General features: G+C 37.8%; 1 pseudogene; it reads left to right on the top strand.

The window, feature by feature from the left end:
• Positions 1-580: 580 nt before the first annotated feature.
• On the top strand, positions 581-1893 carry LOC131224895 (vinorine synthase-like; annotated as a pseudogene).
• The last annotated feature ends 12528 nt before the right edge of the window (positions 1894-14421 follow it).

Below are 14421 nucleotides of genomic sequence, written 5' to 3'. Positions count from 1 at the left end.
GGATATAAATCTCAGGTGGACTACACTACATGAAAACAATAATGATTGGATATCCATTGTTAAAATCCTCCTAAGGCCCACTGTACTGTTTATTTCACATCCAATCTGTTGATTTATTTCATACAGACCCAGATGAAAGGAAAAAACAAGTATCAGCTTGATCTAAAACTCTTATGGCCCTCAAAATTTGTTAATGGTCTAGGTTCATTCAACACTCTTTCCTGTAATGTGGTCCAATTGAGATTGGGATATACCTCATTTTTTATCTCGCACCATAAAATGATCTACAAAAATAGATGGACGGCATGGATGAAACACATACATCATGGTGGGGCCCACAGAGCACCGACCGCCAGCCATTGGCGGGTTCTAGGGGGAGTAGCCAATACGTTGATGAATGGAATGGCTAACATTATGCACACATCCCAATGGCCCCACAAACCTTGTTGCAGAAAGAAAAGAATATTCCATGAACGTTGCAGAGGAGACGGCCAGACCATAAGAAGTCACGACTTCTAAACAGAAGCAGCTCAAAACACAACATTTTCTGTTTGGTTATTGGCATTTCAGGAAGGCTGAGATGTGGAAGGTTCAGGTCATCTGTACGGAAACCATCAAACCCTCATCTCCAACTCCACCTCACCTTTGTAAACTCCAGCTCTCCTTGCTAGACCAGCTCAGCCCTCAGATGTATGTCCACCTCGTTCTCTTCTACTCTAACGATGAAGTCAGCCCACTCGAAAAATCTCCCCAACTGAAGAAATCTCTATCAGAAACCTTAACTCACTTCTACCCACTAGCTGGACGGATAGAAGGAAACAGCTCCGTTGAGTGCAATGACATGGGTGTCGATTTTCTTGAATCCCGAGTCGACGGTAAGCTCTTGAAGTTTTTTGGGAGGCCTGAGATGGAGATTATCACTCGATTCCTCCTTGTGATACAACCTGCAATAGGTCAGGTACGGACGTCCTCTTCGCAGTCCAAGCTAACATCTTCAACTGCGGTGGACTGGCAATTGGCATGAGCATTTCACACAAGATCGCTGATGGGGCCTCGTTGTTCATGTTCCTCAACAGATGGGCCGCGACGGCACGTGGGACTGGTGACACCGTCACTCCCACTTTCAACTTGGCTTCGATCTTCCCACCAAGGGAAGTGCTGCTATCTGCTCCAAGTTCTTCTGCATCCATCAAAGAAGAGAATCTCGTGACGAAGAGGTTTTTGTTTGATGGATCAAAGATCGCTGCCCTAAGAACTAGAGACAGCAATGTCGGGTGCCCCACACGCGTTGAGGCGGTATCAGCACACATCTGGCGATGCGCCATGAGGGCCCGAGGAGAAGTGGGGTCCACTAGGGCATCCGTGGCATGGCACTCGGTGTGCTTGCGTAGGAGGATGGTCCCACCATTGCCAGAACATTCATTTGGTAATCTTTTCTCAGTTGCAATATCATCACCAGTGGTTGGAGAGTGCAATGGGGAGATGCAACGCTTCCTAGAAGGCCAGCTGAGGGATGCCATAAGAAAAGTGAACGATGATTACATTATAAGATTGCAAGGGCCAGGTGGATCCCAAGTAGCTCATGGACCCATCAAAGATTTAGGTGAGAAGTATTTTCAATGTGGTTTGGATTTTTGCATCTTCACTAGTTGGTGTGGATTACCTATCTATGAAGCGGATTTTGGTTGGGGAAGGCCCATTTGGGTAACTCCAGGCCGGTTTAATATTAGGTATGGTGTTGTTTTGATGGGAACAAGATCAGACAATGGAATAGAGGCTTGGATTTGCATGGAGGAGGAAGAGATGGCCCGATTTGAACATGATCAAGAGCTCCTTTGCTTTGCTTCCGTTCCCACTGATGCATTTCATTGCATTGAGGGTCAATCCTCTTGAAATACAGAACCAAGGAAATGAAGAAAACTTGAGATGAAAATGAAATGTGGGTTCAAAGCTTGACTTGTATTTCTGATATTCCTGCAAGTGCATAAAATGGGAGATGACGAACTAGTTTTAGAATATAATAAATTTATGTATTTAAATTTAAATATGAAAATTTGCTCCTTTAAGTATTGGACAAATCTTCAAGTATGCTATATATTGCAAACACTTGAAGAGAACAAGGGAAGAAATGCAAAGAAAATATTGCACTCCTAGATTGTATTGTCCAGGATACACAGGCCATATAAAGATTTGGTGTCCTTTCTAAAGAGATAGTTATGTGTCACCTCAATGTTGAAAATTAGTGATTTTTTGAAAAAAAAAAAATTTGAAATTTTCAAAATTTCAGGATTTTGCTGCCAAAATACTTTTTCGAAAATTTCAAATCCAAAAAGTGCGGTGTGTGCTTTGTCCCACATCGGAAATGGTTGAAATCCTTTTGTAGTTTATATGTAGACTAGTAAAGAGTATTCTTACTTTGATTTTTTGGAGGAGGTGATACTCGGGTTGCGTGTTCCAATGCGTAGCACTGGAACACACGCACGTGCGCTCGAGCACGGGCACAGGCACGGGCAGTGAGGCAGTGTAGCTGTAGTAGCGTTAGATGGCGCACTTTGTATATTAGAGTGGTCGCTCCCTCGCGAACCGGTGCGAGACGGTGTGATCGCGATGCGATAAGTCTGGTTAGTGCCGGTGTGCGGTGGGGTCTGAAATGGTCTGAGTTTTATAGGAGATTGAGAACGGTCGGATTATAAATCTGAAACGTTCAGCAGTTTCTGAAAACGGCTCTCTGCCTTAAAAGTCATACGGTCCGAAAACGGACGGACCATGATGATCCAACGGTCAGATCCTTTGATCCGACGACCAGAAATGGCTGGAGTTAATGATCAATGGTCAGAAACGTTATCCAAATGTTCTGAACCATTGAAAGTCGCCTAGCAACGGTCCACTACCTAATGCCTATATAAACTGGACCATTCCAGTCCGATTTCATCATCTCAACACATCATCTCTCCCATCAAATCAGATACAATCCAAATCTCCATTATAGAATACTTTGAACATCTCTACCGTCTGAGTCTACCAGAAGAGATCTGCTACGTTAAAACTGTTCCATAGTGGACCTATCGTGATTGCTGCATGCTGGATCCAGATAAGGCTTGTCTTATCCTGGAAGCGATTCGCCTGTAACCCATCAGCAATTGATAAGGGGGCGAATCACACTTTAAGGACAACGTATTTTATACATGATTCGGCCTAGTGAAATAATTTTTCAATTTATATTTTTTTATATTTTCCATGTATCCAGACATCAATTCCTAACACTCAATGCATCCATATATCCTTTTCTGTACAAGACACATCCTTTTATGTACAAGATTGGCCTTATCATGATGAATGGATGACTTTTCTTGTGATAGTATTCGTCTCTTTTGGACATATACCAATATGAATGGACATTCATATACCCTTTCACATACAACACCCATGTTGTCGAGAATAGTTATGATTTTATTTTTTTTGTGATAATTATTTCTAGCTATTTTATTTTATATATATACAATTACAAATTAGTAATAAAAAAAAACTTATAATCACGAGTGTGTTAGTGTACTTATTTGTTAATCACATGAGTTAGTGTGTCAATGAGTCGGTTCAGCCCTTGAAAGTTAAAAACCAAAGACACGAGAAGACATGGAACATCAATGAGTGAAGGAACAAAGTAAATTAATATGCCTTGGTGACACTAACCTTAGACCCAAAATAACATAATCTCTAAATGATCTATTCCCAAATAGGTAGACCATTGTTTAATCATCATTTAGCTTTAGGAGCTTCGTTTGAATATGCTTAGATAAGCTATAGAGGTTCAAAACTGATGTAAATCGTATAGCCCATAAACAGCATAACTTTAAGTGAGTTCAGTCGATTCTCGATTGATCGTGCGAATCCTCAATCAATCCCAATTGATCAAACTTGCTCAAAATTGTCCAGCGACCAAAACAGGATAATCTTGAAATACTTTGATCGATCGATTGACACTAGCCGTTATTTGCCCATTTTTTAGCCGTTGCAACTTGTTAGCTATATAAAGGGCATTCGGTATTTTGACTTTTTAATAGATTTTTTACACCATTAGAGCTTAGGTGATTTCTCACTCTTAATCCCTCTCATAAGCCTCTAAACTTATGAGATTCAAGTAATCTTCCTTCAAATTTATCACTCTAATGAGGATTTCAACCTCTATTATGAGAATGCACTTGATCTCTACAGTTTTTAAGAGAGTAGACACAATCTTATAGGTATATCTTTAGTGTATTGACCTCTAGAACACCCACCTAGGTCAATCCTCATTAGAAAACAATTATTTCTTTAGTGTTAGGAGATTTCACCCTCTCCCACTATCTTAGTTACCTCATAGGTACATCGCATGCAAGGTGTTTGATTGTGGAGTTAAACCATCCGCATCAACGACCGTAGGAGCAAATGAGAAGCTTATTCAAGCATAAGAGCGCATTAAAAAAATATCTCAAGAAGGCGCAGCAACGAACCTCAATCCAACTATCAAGTAAGGGTCAATTTTAGAGTATATGTATACTCATTCCTTCTGTATGATTGAATATAGAGTTTATGATCCAAACATGAATAGATTCTTGTGTATGACCAAATTCGTCGAACATGGGTGCATACGTGGTAGTATCTGTGAGAGCCTTTAACGGAAGCAAAACATAGGTCCTTCGATTAAGATTGTAGTGGTTGTTGATTAGCCGATAGAAAACCAACTAAGTCTCCGCAAGAGCCACTGACACGGGTGGAAATGTGTTCCACCAACATTGGTGAGTACGTGTGGGTCTTCGTGTAAGACTGTCACCGACACGGGTGTGTACGTGATCCACCGACACGGGTCTGTACATGTAAGTTAGTAGTGAACACAGTAGAAACCATTGTAAAGGTTAGAGGTGAACCTAATTTAAAACCTCTAAAATAGTGAAATCTACTAAACTCGAGGAGAGTGTGTCCGTCAAGAGTAGAGTAGGCAAGTAGCCGAACCACTATATATCATTGTGTTTGTGATTGGTGATTTGAGCACATTTCTATTTATGCTTATGAGTTTAATTGGTTAGATTATATGAACGCTTAAATGGATTATATGTTAGGCATTTAATTGTTAGCACACGCACACATAAGATATCTATCTCGTACATAGACTAGTGGCTCAACTTGTTACATTATTTGTAGCTAGTCTATGAGAATTGAACCCTTTCTGGACGTAGACGCCTTATCAGGCTCAGGTTCTATTGGGTCTGTGCTAGTTCAGTAGAGTTGGTCCATTCCATAAGCTGATTTATGGACTTGTAGATTTTTCCCCCAACAACTGTTATTCAAAGTAATATGCATGTACTTCTCATAGACAAATCAATCGGAGGCTTTGAGTTATACCTCATGTGCTTTACAATAACCGGTTTACTGTCTAGGTGGCCCATTTGGCATGTACAAGTATAATAAACGGTCAGATAATTGACAAAAATTAAAGTAATTGGATAGTTAAAACCCTGATCAAATTTATGGAGAATCATGCAGTCAACTTTATAAATGGACAAGCACAAAGTGGATTTTTTGGATAATTTACACATATTAATGGATTCAGGTGATTGTTCGCGTGTACAGGTTACTCAGATCATTATTCTAATAGTAGGTTAAGCATATTCTTCGATGACGAACAAGATAAATGGTAAGTTATGCATGTTAATGGATTTAGGTGATTATTTGTGTATAGAGGTTACTCATATCATTGACTCTACACAGGGATCTTCCTTTTGGGCGCTTCATTTCATATGTCTCTACATGGGGATTGTTTTTACACATATCAATTGTATGATAGTGGCATAGTTTATATGAGTGATGATAGCATATGTAAAAATGTGAGGATTTAAGATATCAGAATTATTATGTTTACTATTAATACACATACAATTTTGGGTGTATGACACATTAGATTTTGGAAGAGTCTTCTATCATTAGAAATGTTTAATGAAGGTAGCTATGACTTTTCTAGTGAAAAGAATCAATTGAAGATTTAAAAGAAGTAATGATGGTGGCAAAGGGTGATTAATGGATAATTTATATAATTTTATTAGAGATATTATGGTTGGGGACACTATTGTTACTAATGCAATGATAGACTCCACTACAATCCGGCACAAGTGGTCGGGCCACATGAGTAAGAACTAAAGGTTTTTTTAAAAATAAAAAATTACTCCCTAGTTTAAAAACTATTAATCTAGATTTTGTAAGGATTACTTGTTTGGAAACATCCATAAAGCTCATTTTTACATCATCCACTACTAAAAGCAATGATGTTGAGGTTTGAAATATTTTGTTTCTTTTATTGATATTTTCTCCAAGAATATATTAGTTTATATGTTAAAAATGACTAATGATGTTTTTGCTTATTTTATCATGTTTAAAATATTTATTGAAAACAAAGGAAAGAAGATTAAGTGTTTGAGAACCGATGATAAATTAGTACACCTAACATAATTCAATAATTTTTACATCGAGCATGGCATTGAGACGCACTACATGGTTCATGGTGCTCCACATATAACAGAGGTGTTGAACATATGAATTGTACACTTAGGGCATGTTTAAATTTCTATAATTACCGTGAATTATAAGTAAAATTATAATTATTTATTTAAATATATTTGGAAAGAAGCTAAAATTTCACATAAAAAATCGGGCCCTACTCAACAATGAAACTATTGTTTCCAAGCCAAAATGTCATGGAAATTAAGGTTTTTTATTTTATTATACACACACACACACACACACACACACACACACACACACATATCCGAATCCAAGTAGAGTTGGGTTTCGGATCAAGTCGAGTCTGATTGGATCAAGTTTCAAGTCGAGTCAGGTTGAGTTACTGGGTAACTCGAACTCGACTTGGTTTGAGTTCGGATTGGGCGAAGCCTACTCGGTTCAGACCGACTTATCCATTCGGTTCGGGTCGAGTCGGACGACTCAAGTCATCCTGTGCCAAGCTCTAAGTAAATGGGATAAGATTTATCAAAGTTCAGATGCTCCTCGTAGGTTCTTATGATCCATAGCATAATTAAATTATGAAATTTATGAAATTTTTTTCCCAGTTGCATATCCAAGCTTAATCCGACTCAATTTGACATGTTAATTGTCTGACAGCATTATTTTACCTACGAAAATATTCTGGTTAGGGTTTCTCTGAACCATGAGGTGTCTATAATGGACACGAGGATATTTGTAAAGGTCTAGGTGTAACTGTTGTTGATGCAATTTTCTGGCAGACCCTCCATTGTGGACCTTCGTGAACCTGCGCAGATGAAAGGAAGACACAAATGAGGCCCTGGCTAGCGCAGGGGACTCTCCGATGTCTAAGTTAGGATCAAGGTCTTTAATTGTAGGGTATGATTTCTAGAAAAGAGACACCAGTCGAGTAATTTAGAGTCAGAATATGCGTACCTTTAATGGTTGGAAATACCTCTATATATATAATGAAAGGAGTGTGATCATACAAGGACTCTTTCCTGATATCTTGGAGATCCGCCATGATTTGGGATCTTTACGAGATTATCAGCTTCCAAGATTGTCGTGATCGGATCTTATCTTCCAAAGATCTTAAGGGAGATCTTTGGGATGTTAGGAGATTCTCCAAATCTGTGGCTCGATTCTAGGTCAGCTCCCACAGCCGGGTGATGAATCGAGACTAAGCAATACCGACCTATTCGACAGATCAGCATTCACCATCTTCGACCATCGATCAGATCATAAGATCTGTGTCCTTTTCAGCTAGGTGTTAATGGTCCTTGATCCGGTCAGGGCATCGCTAACCTATGATTTGTAGTTTGGCCTTGTCATGATTATCCAATAGCCGACCTATGGTCGGACTATGACCGAGCTATTATCAATCTATTTCCAAGCTACAGCTGGTCTATAATCGAGTTATGGTTGATCTAAGGTTGTTCTGTAGTTGATCCCTAATCGACCTATGGTCGACCCATGGATTAGGTCGGATCTTCAGTCATTCAAGTGGGCTTATAATCATGCTCTTTGAGTGTCCTTACAATTGCATCGACCTCTGAGGTTGGCCTATTTCTGGACGTAGACGCCTTATTAGGCTCAGGTTCTATTGGGTCTGTATTGGTTCAGTAGAGTTGGTCCATTCCATAAGCTGATTTATGGACTTGTAGATTTTTCCCCCAACAACTGTTATTCAAAGTAATATGCATGTACTTCTCATAGACAAATCAATCGGAGGCTTTGAGTTATACCTCATGTGCTTTACAATAACCGGTTTACTGTCTAGGTGACCCATTTGGCATGTACAAGTATAATAAACGGTCAGATAATTGACAAAAATTAAAGTAATTGGATGATTAAAACCCTGATCAAATTTATAGAGTATCATGCAGTCAACTTTATAAATGGACAAGCACAAAGTGGATTTTTTGGATAATCTACACATATTAATGGATTCAGGTGATTGTTCGCGTGTACAGGTTACTTAGATCATTGTTCTAATAGTAGGTTAAGCATATTCTTCGATGACGAACAAGATAAATGGTAAGTTATGCATGTTAATGGATTTAGGTGATTGTTATAAGAACTCTGTTTAGTGGGCCTTACTGATCAACGGTCTGGATTGTCATTCAGTTGGACTGGATGATTGAGTAGAACAGTGGGCCCCAATTCAGGTGATGCGCTGCGCAGTCTATCTGCGTAGCTATGCGTACTAGGGCTGGAATGCTATAACTATCTTACGCAGACAATAATTTAAGTTGTGCTAGGATGCTACAATGTGGAGCATGGGAGAGAGAGTTGTGATGGGTTTCAAACTCCCTCACCACAGACTCTATAAAAGAGAGCTGGGTCCCCGATCCTACACCACGGCAGAAATTCGAGTCCCATCTTATGAATTGCAGAAAGGGTGTGAAGGAGAGGAAGATCCTAAGCTCTACAGGAATTCTGGTATTCTGGTATTCTTATCCGGCTTCCATGGCGGCGTCCCATCTAGGTAAGCCATCTGAACCCCTGATCACCATGTCCCTTACACAGACAGATCCATGGGCCTATTCTGCATATAGATTAAGTCCCACAATTGTTTGTGTGTACAGGTTACTCATATCATTAACTCTACAAAGGGATCTTCCTTTTGGGTGCTTCATTTCATTTGACTCTACATGGGGATTGTTTTTGCACATATCAATCGTATGATAGTGGCATAGTTTATATAAGTAATGATAGCATATGTAAAAATGTGAGGATTTAAGATATCAGAATTATTATGTTTACTATTAATACACATACAATTTTGGGTGTATGACACATTAGATTGTGGAAGAGTCTTCTATCATTAGAAATGTTTAATGACGATAGCTATGACTTTTCTAGTGAAAAGAATCAATTGAAGATTTAAAAGAAGTAATGATGGTGGCAAAGGGTGATTAATGGATAATTTATATAATTTTATCAGAGATATTATGGTTGGGGACACTATTGTTACTAATGCAATGATAGACTCCACTACAATCCGGCACAAGTGGTCGGGCCACATGAGTAAGAACTAAAGGTTTTTTTAAAATAAAAAATTACTCCCTAGTTTAAAAACTATTAATTTAGATTTTGTAAGGATTACTTGTTTGGAAATATCCATAAAGCTCATTTTTACATCATCGACTACTAAAAGCAATGATGTTGAGGTTTGAAATATTTTGTTTCTTTTATTGATATTTTCTCCAAGAATATATTAGTTTATATGTTAAAAATGACTAATGATGTTTTTGCTTGTTTTATCATGTTTAAAATATTTATTGAAAACAAAAGAAAGAAGATTAAGTGTTTGAGAACCGATGATAAATTAGTACACCTAACATAATTCAATAATTTTTACATCGAGCATGGCATTGAGACGCACTACATGGTTCATGGTGCTCCACATATAACAAAGGTGTTGAACATATGAATTGTACACTTAGGGCATGTTTAAATTTCTATAATTACCGTGAATTATAAGTAAAATTATAATTATTTATTTAAATATATTTGGAAAGAAGCTGAAATTTCACATAAAAAATCGGGCCCTACTCAACAATGAAACTATTGTTTCCAAGCCAAAATGTCATGGGTCCCATCATGATGTATGTGTTATATCCATGCTATCCATTCTAAATTTTTTAGATCATCTTAGGGCATGAGCCCAAAAATAAGGCTGATCCAAAGCTCGAGTGGACCACGCCAAAGAAAAAAAAAAGTAGAGCTTTGATTCCTACCATTGAAAACTTCTTGGGGCCTACAAAAGTTTTGGATCAAGCTCACATTTGTGTTTTCCCTTCATCCATTTCTGTGTGACCTCATGAACAGGTTGGGTCTCAACTAAACATATGGTAGGCCCTACATAGGTTTCAATAGTAGGTGTTATTATTTCCACTGCTTCTTATGGTGTGGTCCAATGGAGCTTTTGATCTGCCTCATTTTTTGGTTCATGCCTAGAATGATCGGGCAAAATGGATGGAAGGTGTGGATTAAACATATACAACTTGGTCGGGCCCACAATGACACACAGTAAACCTCAATTTTCAAGTAAGAACCTATTAAAGATGTCATCATCTTACATATGATTTCTCACCAATTTTACCATTATAAGTAATAAATGCTAATTGTATTTAAATTACAAGTAATACAACAAATCAACTAGGGCCTTATGGATCATGCTAGGAGCATTTGATTCGGTTGGGCTTAAGTAGTGTTTTTGAGCAGAAGCCATTAACACGGTGATGCAAGACATGAAATTCAAATATGATGTCCGAGATTTCAAGCTTAAGATCACGTTAGTTTAGAAACAATTACACAAATTTCATATCCCACATGAAAGTCCAAACATTCAATTAAGGAGAATCTATATGGGTCCAGGCCTACACATGTTAGGGCTGGATCAATAAAAATTATGAACTAAATGATACTCAAAGATAAGAAATAATCATCCACACATGCACAGTAATCAGTCCCTAATCCAAAGGATTCACTAATTTCAACTCAAGGAACCCTACGGTGAAAAAAATGGAAAATAAATTAAGGGTAATGCAATCTAGGGTTAGGGTTTATGAAAATAGATATGAAAATGGAAAAATAAGAGAAAACCTGAACCGCGAGACAATTCCTGTGAGCGGACAGCGGGCCAAGGCCTGGCCGCACGTGCGAGCGGGTCCCACACTAAAAAATCAATTCCTTGGCCCTAGTCGGCTAGGGGTGGGCTTCAAACTCCCAAAGTTTTAGGGCGATCTGAGCTACAAGCTATGCGTGGTGCTCCGCCGAAGTTTCAGCCCTCCTACGGGGCCAGATTCTGGAAACTGGCTATAAGGAGAAGATCTGTTGCAAAACTGATGGATTCGAGGCGAGAATAGATGTAGAAGGTGAGATATATGGATGGAAGAGGGTAGGGGTGGATGGAGATAGATGTGGTTTCGCACCACGATAGTTAGCCCTTCAAAAGGGGAGAGCTTCGCACCCACTTAAATTTTTTCATAACTCAGAAACTCAGAGAGTAGAAAAAAACTTGTAGAAATTTTTATTAAACTTCAATCAATCAAAAGAACTACAAGGGGTGCCTATTTATAGGAAAACCCTATACTCTAAAACTTTGCCACGTGCGCAACCTATTACTTGGTGATGAAGTAAACCAAAATAAAAAATAATCAAAGAAATATAAAGCGTTCATAATGTTCTAAATAACATAAATAAATAAAACGTAAAATATGAACTTAATCTGACTAGTGGACCCCGATCATGAGATCCCATGATGCGCTTTACTTGATTATCGGGCCCACTCTAATGAACCAAAACTCCATCTTCTAACTAAGAGGCCCTCCCTAGACGTCGTCATCGGGCCAAATCGACAGTAGGGCCCTCCCTCTCCTTCCATACATGCGTAGGGGGCAGCGTGCGTGCCCATGATGTCCCCATCACACGGCTTGTTACTTTGTTAATCATTCTCCTACAACTGCATTGGATCGCAAGATCCCTTAAGAGAAATGGTCTCAAAAACTCATTTCTTCGTACTTTTGTTCATAATGCCTATATGCGGATTCTCAAAGAGCAAATGACTAAGCTGGATGTGAGGTCCAAAAAGTATATTGTTGTTAACTATAGAAATGGAACAAATGGGTATAAATTGTAGAACTTTACTCCTCACAAATTAGTGATTAGCCAAAATATTATTTTTAATAAAGATACGATACAAAGAGACAAGAATTTGTCAAGCTTGGTGTTATAAGAGATAATTGAATTAGAATCTTCAAATGATATTCAAGATTAGGCTACCGACTCAGAAGATTAACAAGTTGATGATTCGTTGAACATAAAGCTGATGAAGAGCATGCGGATAAGATATTAGATGCTAAAATTTGAAGTGATTAAAGTCGATCGAAGAGAGCTACAAAATCTTATATCTAGCTCAAGGATTATGTCACGGCTTTACTCGCATGACAAAAGAGCATGAGCCTTGTTCATACTAGGAGGCATGTAAATCCGTTGATGCTAACCAGTGGAGAGTGTCCATAGAGGATAAGATAAAAATTCTACAAAAAAATAAAATAAATTTTAGGAATTGGTTGAATTATCTAAAGAATGAAAGCCTATTTATTGTATATGAGTTTACAAACTGAAGAAATTTGCTAACGAAAATGTGACTCATCATTCACACTCATAGCACTCATTTACAACCACTTAGGCCATCCAAATTGTGAAGCAAAAGTAGATAAAACATATCTTTAAAACTAATTAAGCTAATTATGAAACTCTAACTATCTAATGTATGGCTATCAAATGAATGGTTAGAAGTAAAATAATGAATGGTCCATACTCCACACGTGAAATTAGGTAGTTACGATCATCAATGTAATTTATGGTTATGCTCTGTCCACAAGCAATTCATTGGTTTGGACAGTGTGTATTACTGTAGGCCTTTTCTTAAATCTAGAGTATCAAATTACCCCTTATTTATTTATGTATGGAGATAGAGAGAGAGAGAGGTTGGCCCAATGTCTAAGTGGATAGTTAAAAGCACAAAATTATCCAGTAAACCTATTTTTATAAGCAATTGTTCAAAATCATAAGTTAGGGACCTTGAACTTACCTAATCTAATTACATCTTTGGTTGTCCATTTGTAGGCAAGTCTTTTTATGGGCAATATCACCAATAAAATGGATGGACATGAAATTCCATGTGTTACACACTCTTACATTTAATAATTATCCATTACCCCCTAATTTCATTTAATAATTATCCATTAAATATGCTAAATGGCAACCTCGAGGCAGTCTAAGTTTGATAATGACACTGAGCGAGCAATTGTTATAACTACCATTATAGCTTCAATTGCATCAATGATGGCAATGGTTTGCAAGATGCAAAATTTGTTGCACACTGAACGATAAAGGAGAAGAAAATCCTCGACATACAGCAACTGGACAAGTCTCTAGTCTACAAATGACATTCTCAATGGTTTAAAAGATGTTTTAAAAAGCCATGGTGCAAATTGGAAAGAATTATCATGATAAGTATTCATTTTGTAATTATTTTTGTAATTCTCTTTAAAATGGTATATAAATTTAATGGTATGTATGAATTTGAATTATAGATATATAGTTTTATCGTCTCTTACATATAAGGTTTTGATTCAGATTTACCCCACCTATATAAGGCTTGGAATTACCTCATCTTTACCCAATGTATATATTTTGATGTGCTTATTATAATGATTATTTATACTATTATACATGTACATTTTTTTGAGACATTGTAGATGATTTACTTAATTAAATTCAGCCTTCTGCGAATATACTGTAGGATGTACTTACAATTTTTCTGAGTGGTAACAACCTTATGAACTGTTTGGATGGCAAAAAAACATTATCATTGACTCCATGAAGGTTTTAATGGTGGATGTTTCCATTCTCACTATTTCATGTGGTGTAGCTGAGTTTTAGATCGGTCTGATTTTTGGACTTTTGTCCCGTTGTGATCTTGAGAAATTGATGGATGGAGTGGATTTATCATGGTCATCTCTATGGTCCTTCACGTAGCTTCCGACCACAAGAAATTTTTTTTGTCAGCCACAAGCAATTCAAGTCCCTATAGGATTCCAATTCTTTCAAAATACAAGCTATCAAACATAAGTTTTGGATTCCAAATACACCCAGATCCATAGCTCAACTGGCAGACTGAGTGGAGATACCTCGTTTCAACACCATGAGGTCTTGGTATCGATCCCTAGCGGGGGTGGCTAACAATGAGTGTGTGTACTAACATGGGTGTGTACTAACAAGCTAACCCCAAAAACAAGTTGGATTCCAAATACAACTCAGGATTCCAAATCACTTGGTTTTCAATGTTTGAAATTTGGAATGAACTACATTTTTTTAAAACAAGTTGCCAAACAA

This window comes from Magnolia sinica, chromosome 14 (assembly GCF_029962835.1).
Source record: "Magnolia sinica isolate HGM2019 chromosome 14, MsV1, whole genome shotgun sequence".
Taxonomy (NCBI): Eukaryota; Viridiplantae; Streptophyta; class Magnoliopsida; order Magnoliales; family Magnoliaceae; genus Magnolia; species Magnolia sinica.
Note: the sequence above shows the minus strand (reverse complement) of the source record. Positions and strands in the feature narration are given on the sequence as shown.